The sequence below is a fragment of the Amblyraja radiata genome, chromosome 39 (genome assembly GCF_010909765.2).
Source record: "Amblyraja radiata isolate CabotCenter1 chromosome 39, sAmbRad1.1.pri, whole genome shotgun sequence".
Taxonomy (NCBI): Eukaryota; Metazoa; Chordata; class Chondrichthyes; order Rajiformes; family Rajidae; genus Amblyraja; species Amblyraja radiata.
Genome location: NC_045994.1, coordinates 641,106 through 650,149, shown reverse-complemented (window position 1 = coordinate 650,149; position 9,044 = coordinate 641,106). Strand labels below are relative to the sequence as shown.

Here is a 9,044-nt window from a genome sequence, read left to right as displayed (position 1 = left end):
ATGAAAATGGCTATACCTTTTTTAATAATGAAGACATGAAAGTGAATTAGGTGTCAAATTAAACTTCTTTTTATGCTTTATCTGATGGGATAAATTAAAGACTTGATTCTTTAAATCTCAAAATTTTGTAACATTGCTACTCTGTGTGCTACAAGCTGTGGAGAGGGGAGGGGCATGAGGGAGCAGGGCAGACGGTGAGTGGGGGCGATGGCGAGCGGTGAACTGCGGGAGGATGAGCTGGTGGATAGGGGGGGTGAGGGGCACAGTGAGTGGGGGGGAAATCAAGGTGGGTCCTGGCGTCACCCCCCTCCCCCCCAACACACAGAGTGATGGAGGGGTAGAGAGGGAGGGGGAAGAGAGAAGCAGATGAAAAAAGCAGGGTTGAGAGCGGGGTGGAAAGAGGTGGGCAGCCGGGGGGGGGGGGGGGGGGTGGGGAACAGAAGAGAGGAAGGGGAGGGTCAGTGAGCGAATGCAGAGGCGTGGGACGGGGAGGGGGGCCGGGCAGCCAGTGAGGCAGCATGTCCCCATCTCTCCCATCACGGTGGGGTACAGAGCTGTGGGGAGGGGGTTGGGTCAGCTCTCTCTCTCTCTCTCTCTGGGCGACAGAGCTGCATCACAGAGTTTGACGGCCACATCAGCTGCAAGGACCTGGGTCACTTGATGCGCACCATGAGCTACATGCCCACACAGAGATGGAGCTGCTCCACCTGTCCCAGCAGTTCAATGCCAACTGTCAGTCGCCACCCCCCCTGGCCCCGACACCCCTTCCCGTCCCCCATCTCCCCTTCCCCTCCCCGTCTAGTTTACTTCAAATGTCAGTTTATTGTCATGTGCACCAATTAAAGTGAAACTCGAATTACAGATACAGCGTGGAAACAGGCCCTTCCCCACCGAGCGCGCTAACCAGCGATCCCCGCGCACTAACACTATCCCACACACATACTGGGGTACAATTTACAATCTTCACCAAAGCCAATTAACCTACAAACCCGCACGTCTTTGGAGTGTGGAAGGAAACCGGAGCGCCCGGAGAAAACCCAAGCAGGTAACGGGGAGAACGTGCGAACTCCGTACAGACAGCACCCGTGGTCAGGATGGAACCCGGGTTTCTGGCGCTCTGAGGCAGCAACTCTACCGCTGGGCCACGGTGGCCGCCCTCTCCCCCTCTGGCCCTTACATCCCTCTCCCCTTCTCTGTAATCGTCCACCCTCTGTGGAAACTATTGGCCCACACACATCTCCTTTAAACTTTGCCCCTTAAAGGTAAAGCTCCAATCAGACTGACGACTCCAAGTCTTGTGCAACTGTCACGTAACTCAATATCTCCAAACTAAAGTAAGCTCGCACACTTGATCGCTCACTCACACTGACTGCCAGCTGCTGCGGCTAAACTCTGTCTCATGGACGGCCGGCCATCACATGTCTTTGGCACAGTTGGTGGGCGAGTGGACTTTGTGGACATCATGACCCCAAACCCCTGGCGGAAACAGCCGGGATGGTGGGAGTGAAGGAACTCCGCGATGCCTTCGGAGAGGTGTGTGGGGAGACCATGATGGGGGAGAGTGTGTGTGAGAGGGTGGGGAGAGTGTGAGGATAGTCCATGTGGGGGAGTGTGGGTGAGAGGGGAGAGACCGTGATGGAGGAGTCTGGGGGTGATGGGGCGGCAAGTCTGTGGACAGACGGTGTTGGGGTAGTGTGTGTGTGTGTGAGGGTGGGGAGAGTCTGTGATGGGAGTGTGTGTGTGTGTGTGTGGGGAGAGACTGTGATGGGGGAGTCTGTGAGGGGGGGGGGGGTAGAGAGTGGTGGAAGAGGCATGATGGGGGAGTCTGTGAGGACGGAGGGGAGAGACCCGTGAATGGGGAGTGTGTGTGTGACCTGGGGGGGGGGGGGGGGGGGGGGGGGGGGGGGGGGGGGGGGGGGGGGGGGGGGGGGGGGGGGGGGGGGGGGGTAAAGAGAGGTGTGGGGATGGTCGGTGATGGGGGGGGGGGGGGTGTGGGTGACGGGGAGTGTGTATGTGTGGGGGGGGGGGGGGAAGAGTGTGGGGATGGTCCTGATGGGGGGGTGTGTGTGGGTGATGGGGGAGTGTGTGGTGTGAGTGGGGGGGGGGAGAAGAGTGTGGGGATGGTCGATGATGGGGGTGTGTGTGTGGGTGATGGGGGAGTGTGTGTGTGAGGGGGGGAGAAGAGTGGGGATGGTTGATGATGGGGGGGTGTGTGTGGGTGATGGGGGAGTGTGTGTGTCGGGGGGGGGGAAAGAGTGTGGGGATGGTCGATGATGGGGGTGTGTGTGTGGGTGATGGGGGAGTGTGTATGTGAGTGGAGAGTCTGTGAGAGTGTGGGTGAGAGTCGGTGATGCGAGTGGAGGGGGAGAGTCACTGATGGGGGTGGTCTCTGTGGTCTACGAGGATGAGTGAGGGTGGAATGTCTCCATGGGGGGGGGGGGGTCTGAGCGATTTTGTGACCCTCCCCTCCCACAGTTCCATGCCAATGGTGATGGGGAGACCACCATTGTGGAGCTGCGCAGGCCATGCAGAAGCTGCTGGGTGAGCAGCTCTCGGGACGGGAGATGCAGGAGATGGTGAGGGAGGTGGACGTCAACGGAGACGGGACTGTCGACTTTGAAGGAGAGAATTACAGTCACACAGCACGGACGGACACACACTCCCACCAACATCTACACTAATCCCACCCCGACCAACATGCCCCATCTGCACTAGTCCCACCCCGACCAACATGCCCCATCTACACTAGTCCCATCCCAACCTGTCCTATCCTTGTACCTGTCCAAGTGTCTCTTATACGTTGCCTCAACTACCTCCTCCGGCAGCTCGTTCCGTACAGCCACTGTGTGGAAAAGTTGCCCCTCAGGTTCTTATTAAATCTTTCCCCCCCCACCTTAAACCCATGTCCTCTGGTCCTCAATTCCCCTACTCTGCGCAAGAGATTCTGTGCGTCTACCCGATCTATTCCCCTCATGATCTTATACACCTCTATAAGATCACCCCTCATCCTCTTGCGCTCCAAGGAATAGAGTCCCAGCCTGCCCCAACCTCTCCCTGCAGCTCAGGCCCCTCGAGTCCTGACAACATCCTCGTGAATCCTTGCAAACACGGGAACAGGCCCTTCGGCTCACAATGTCCTTGCTGAACACGATGCCATCAAATTGATCTCCTCTGCCTACACATCACCCATATCGGGGGGGGGTTGGAGGCTGAATCCTAACCCTCTGCCTTCTTTCCACAGAATTTGTCCGTATGATGTCCCCCAAGATTGGACCCCAAAGACCAGCCAGAGTGTCTTATTATTTGGATGTGTTTGTTCCTCAGACAGAGGGGGGTGGGGGGAAAGACAGGGAGAGAGTATGAGACAGAGGAAGAGACAGAGAGAAAGAGACAGATAACGAGACAGAGAGGGGGAATATCCGATATCTGTACATTGAACAGTGTCTCAATCTCTCTCTTTCAGGAAGGATATCCATACACTGAACTGAACGGTGTCTCTCAGTCTCTCTCTCTCTGTCTGTGTGTGTGTGTCTCTCTCTCTCTCAGGGGGTATATCTGTATAATAACCAGTCTCTCTCTCTCTCACAGGGGGGATATCCGTACACTAACCAATCTCTCTCTCTCTCTCTGGGGAATATCTGCACACTAACCAGTCTCTCTCTCTGTCTGTCTCTCTCTCTCTCTCACAGGGGGGGATATGCGTACACTAACCAGTCTCTCTCTCTCTCTCTCGGGGCAGGGCCGGCCTTGCCAATTGCTCCCAATTGTGCCCCGCCCCTAAGGGTAATCTACTCTTGGATCGGGTAGATCTACCCCGGGTGGCGGGGTAGACGGGGAGGGGGTGTGAGGGGGAATGGAGAAGGGGAAAGGGGGGAGGTGGGTCTTTCCAGCCAGTCGCCGTGCTTCACGCACACAGCTCCGGCTCCACCCCCCTCTCCCTGGGGAGACGCGGTGAACAATACAGGGAGGGCCGGGCCCGGGGTTGGAGCAACGTTTATAAACCTCGGCCTTTGCTCACACCCGTCCGCCCAGATTCCGGCATCCGCTCCCGCTGCCGGCCCTCTGTCCCTTCTCTCCTTCCCTTCCCTCCCTCCCCTCCTTCCCTAACCTCCTTCCTCTCTTTTCCCTTCTCTCCTTCCCTCCCTTCTTTCTCTACTTCCTTCACTCCCTTCTCTCCTTCCTACTTTCTCTCCCTACCTCCCTTCTCTCCCACACACACACATAACGCAGATAATTAACACACACACAACTAAGTTAGGGTGTGGTAGAAGCCCAAAGGGTAGAAAGGGGCTGAAGCCCAAAATTTAATGCCTGGACTGGTTTTACGCCAAGTTATTGGTTTTCCAGGATCTAGTTAATTAAATTACTTTTTTTTCATTTCAGTCACTAAAACCAGTGGTCTCGTAAGTATGTATTTTTCAGAAATGATCTACACATTTTGTTTGTTACTTGTAGGCTTACATGTATGCAATGTATGCAATCAGGGGCGCTGCTCTGGCAGCAGCCATGTCATGCAGCTCGTCAGTTTTTCAACCGTTTTTTATTTTTTTAGTTGTTTTAAAGTCTGTATTTAATGTTTCTTTGTGTGTTTTATGTGGGGGGTGGTGTGGGGGAAACCGCTTCGGTCGCCTCCTCAACGGAGAGGCGAGTTTTTCCAGGTCGCCTCCCCCGTGGCCTAACATCAAGGATCGACGCGGCCTTTCCCGGAGACGTGCCCGGGGCTTCAGCAGCGGGCACAGCGTGGACTCTCGGCGTGGAGCGGGTGAGCCCTCGCTGGAGGGGAGCGCTCCGTTTCGCTGACCCGGGGCAGCCGGCAGCCTGAAGTCGCAGCCTGAAGCCACGGTCTGCAGAGCTCCAGCTGGTGCGGCGTCTACAGCCCGGGATCTCACGTTGGGGACCCGGGGGAAGAAGAAGCCATCACTGCCGGCCCGCGGCCGACTTCTACCGCGGGTCCGGCATGGACTTACCATCACCCCTGGAGGGGAGCTTCGACCGCCGGCCTTGCAGTATACGGTGCTTCTGGCTGCGGCGGGGACTTTAAATCTTGACCGCCGACCTGCGGCCTACAACAACTTAAAGCCGCGGTCTCCGGTGAGGAAGAGCCGATCCTGGACTGACTGGACTCTGGTCCTGACCACGGGGAGGAAATGGAGGAGGACTGGCCAAATTTTGTGCCTTCCACCACAGTGATGAATGCTGTGGTGGATGTTTGTGTTACAGTTTTATTGTGGTTGTGTGTTCTTTATTATTGTATCGCTGCAGACAACCCAAATTTCCACCAGCCTGGCTGTGTGGCAATAAATTATATCTAATCTAATCTATATTAAAATGTAGTTTAGGTCTGTTTGGTCCATTAACTCGCTGGCACTTTTTAAGCGCACATTTTGATTACTTTCCATTCTACCATAGAGATATAAAGTCTATAATAGACTGTATTTATATTTCTATGATTCTACAGACCTTGGCTGGGATCCTGGGGCTCACCAAAATTGTTCCCAATTGGGCCGCGCACGTCCTAAAGCCGGTCCTGTCGGAGGGGGGATATCCGTACACTAACGAGTCTCTCTCTCTCTCTCTCTCTCTCTCTGTGTGTCTCTCTCTCAGGAGGGATATCCGTACACTAACCAGTCTCTCTCTCTCTCGCTGTCTGTCGCTCTCTCTCTCAGGGAGGATATCCATACACTAACCAGCCACTCTCTCTCTCTGGGCAGGATATCCGTACACTAACCAGTCTCTCTCTCTCTCTCTCTCTCTCGGGGGATATCCGTACACTGACCAGTATCTCTCTCCCTCTCTCTCTCTCTCAGGGAGGATATCCATACACTAACCAGCCACTCTCTCTCTATCTCTCTGGGCAGGATATCCGTACACTAACCAGTCTCTCCCTCCCTGTCTCTGGGTGATGTTTACACTTTGTCACACACACCCTGAAACGGGTTGCAACCTGTTATTGGTGATGTTTGCCCTTTTATTGAAGCACTGTGTACTGTGGAATGTTGGCCTCTTTACTTTGGGAACGATCTGTAAGGGAGAGGGGGAAGGAGAGGGGGATAATCCCCTAAAGCCGGGCAGGACAAGCTCTGCACAATCTGTCAGCCACTAGATATTTTAAGCTTGTGCGTGGAGCTGGCATCATGTAATTACCGGCACTGCATGAGGATTGATGCAGGATATAGGCAGAGTCCTAATCTGGCATTATTAATGTCTAAAGCAATGACTAAGTAGAAAATCCCAGAGAGTGTACAGTCAGGGCAAAGGTCAGAGGACAGCGCGTGTGTGATGGTGCAGAGGGAGCTCCAGTGTGTGTGTGTGTGTGTGTGTGTGTGTGTGTGTGTGCGTGTGTCTGCGCGTGTGTGCGAGAAGGGACAGTGTGCAGGGAGTTTAACGAGACAGAAAATGAGAGCCGGATCTGGATGAAGATGGGTTTATTAATTTCACAATCCCATGGCAGTGAGATTGGAGGGAGAGGGTTGGGGACGGTTATAGTATGTGTGCATGTGAGGCTGGACAGTGTGGGGGGGGGGGGGGGAGTTTAACATGTCAGATAATCAGAGATGGATCTGGATGGAGATGGGTTTATTAATTTCACAATCCCATGGTAGGGGGGGGACGGGGACGGTCGGAGTACCTTCGCTGCCCCCCCGACTCTGTGCTGCGGCCCATCACTGCTCCAGCTCTGGGCTGACTGGTGAACGAACGCCGGCCGCCTCTCCTCCTCCTATTCCCCCTCTCCCCTCGCTCACCGGGGGTCTCTTGGCCTCCCTCACAATCTCTCCATCGGGCACCTTCTCCTCTGGGCTGGGGCCGTGCAGTGATGAGGCTGGACCTGCCTGTAACGGGGGGGGATATAGGGGTAGATGAGAGGTAGTGTCCTACTCCCCCCTATCCCACCACACACCTCCCCTCCCGTCAAACCCCCCCCACCCTATTGCAGCAGTCATGGCCTTCGATTTCCTCCCACACTCCAAAGACGTGCAGGTTTGTAGGTTAATTGGCTTCGGTGAAGATTGTAATTTGTCCTAGTGTGTGTATGTGTTGTGTGTGTAGGAGGATAGTGTTAGTGTGCGGGGATCGCTGGTCGGTGCGGACTCGGTGGGAAAGGGCCTGTTTCCGCGCTGTATCTCTAAACTAAACTAGTGTGCGGGGATCGCTGGTCGGCGCGGATTCGGTGGGGAAGGGCCTGTTTCCACGCTTCCTTGTGGAGTTTTATATGACCAGGTAGATGCGGGGAAGGGAGGGATATGGGTGACGTGCAGGCAGAGATTAGTTTACAGTGTCAGGGGGGGGGATCGGCACAAAGGGCCAGTTCCTGGGCTGTACTATTTCATGTTCTACATTCCCTGCAGTGCTGTATCTGGTATTCCCACTCCTCCCTGGGAGTCTCTCCCCCTCTTCCCTGTCCCTGGGTCTCTACCTGTCCCTGGGTCTCTCCCTCTCCCAGAGTGTCTCCTCCTATATCCAGTCAGACTCCCTGTCCCCCTCCCTTCCCTCCTCCTCCTCTTGTCTCACCTGCTTGCTGGGCTCCGTGCTGCCTGCAGCCCCTCCCTGCGTGACCGTCCTGGCGCCCGGCCTGGGGGGCAAGGGGCTTGGCTCACCTGTGGGGGGGGGGGAGGAGGGAGGGAGAGCTGGGGTGAGAGCTGGAGTGGTGAGAGCACCTGGGGGGTGGGGGGGCAACAGAGTGCTGGAGGTGGGGCGAGTGCAGGTGGGGAGAAGGGGAGACAGAGTGTGGATAAGGGGGGAGGAGACAGAGTTCGGGTGAGGGTGAGTACCTTGGTCAGAGTTGTCGCTCTCTCTCGTTACCGGCCTGGGCTCCCGTTTCAGTTCATCGATCATCTCTTGCATTAGGTCGATGCTGTGGGGGACAAAAGGGGACAGGGGCTAGTCTGGTGGGGAATGGCCAGAGCATTGCGGGGGGGGGGGGGGGAGGCGGAGTTCGGGGAGGAAGAACGGGGATAGGATAGGTTTAGAGGGATATGGACCAAATGTGGGCAGGAGGGACCAGTGTAGATGGGGCATTTTGGTCGGGGTGGGACTTGTGTAGGTGTGGGCATGTTGGTTGGGGTGGGACTAGTGTAGATGGGGCATGTTGGTTGGGGTGGGACTAGTGTAGATGGGGCATGTTGGTCGGGGTGGGCCTGTTTCCACGCTGGGTAACTCCGACTCTACTCCTCCCAGGAGGTGAGCTGGTGACGGGGGCTCCATCGCTGAGTGGACTCACTTCGGCTGCTCCTGAGCTCTGGCTCCTGGCATCTTGTCGGAGTGTTGGAGATCCCAGCGCTCCAGGAGGTCGGAGATAGTGATCTCCCCGTCGCTGAGCTGTGGCGGGGAGAGGAGATAAAGGCACGGTGACAATCCTGTATTCGGCAATTCACAGGCATGCAGTTTCAGACACAATTCCTAATGGCTCAATCAATCAGTTTTATTCGTCACTTGCACATAAAGTGCAAGTGAAATGAATTTGCCAGCAGCGGTACAATGAGAAAGAACACACAGAAACACAATAAGAATTTAACATAAACATCCACCACAGCATTCATCAGTGGTGGAAGGCACAAAATTTGGCAAGTCCTCCTCCATTACAAGGTAAGTCCAGGTAAGTCCTGAAACAGTGCCTCCCCACCGGAGACCGTGGCTTCAGGTTGGTGTAGGCCGCAGGCCGGCGGTCGAAGATCGAAAGTTCCCGCCGAGCTGCAGCCAAAAGCACCGCAGGGCCGGCAGTCAGAGCTCCACTCCAGGGGTCCCCGGTGAGGGACCCCGCTCCTGATGGCAAGTCCACACCACGCCACGCCACGCCCGCGGTAAAAGTTGGCCGCGGGCCGGTGGTCTGAGCTTCTTCTCCTCCCGGGTCCCCAACGAGGGATCCCAGGCCCAGGACAGCGCACCGGTGGAGCTCTGCAGACCCCGGCTTCAGGCTGCCGCAGCCCAGCGAACGGAGCACTCCACTCCGCGACAAGAGTCCACGTTGCTGAAGCCCCGGGCGCAACTCCGGGAAAGGCCGCACCGATCCTCGATGTTAGGACACGGGGAGGCGACATGGCAAAAGC

General features: G+C 56.1%; 1 pseudogene; it reads left to right on the top strand.

Annotated features, from left to right (window-relative positions):
* Positions 1–207: 207 nt before the first annotated feature.
* LOC116967286 lies at positions 208–2,681 on the top strand (annotated as a pseudogene).
* The last annotated feature ends 6,363 nt before the right edge of the window (positions 2,682–9,044 follow it).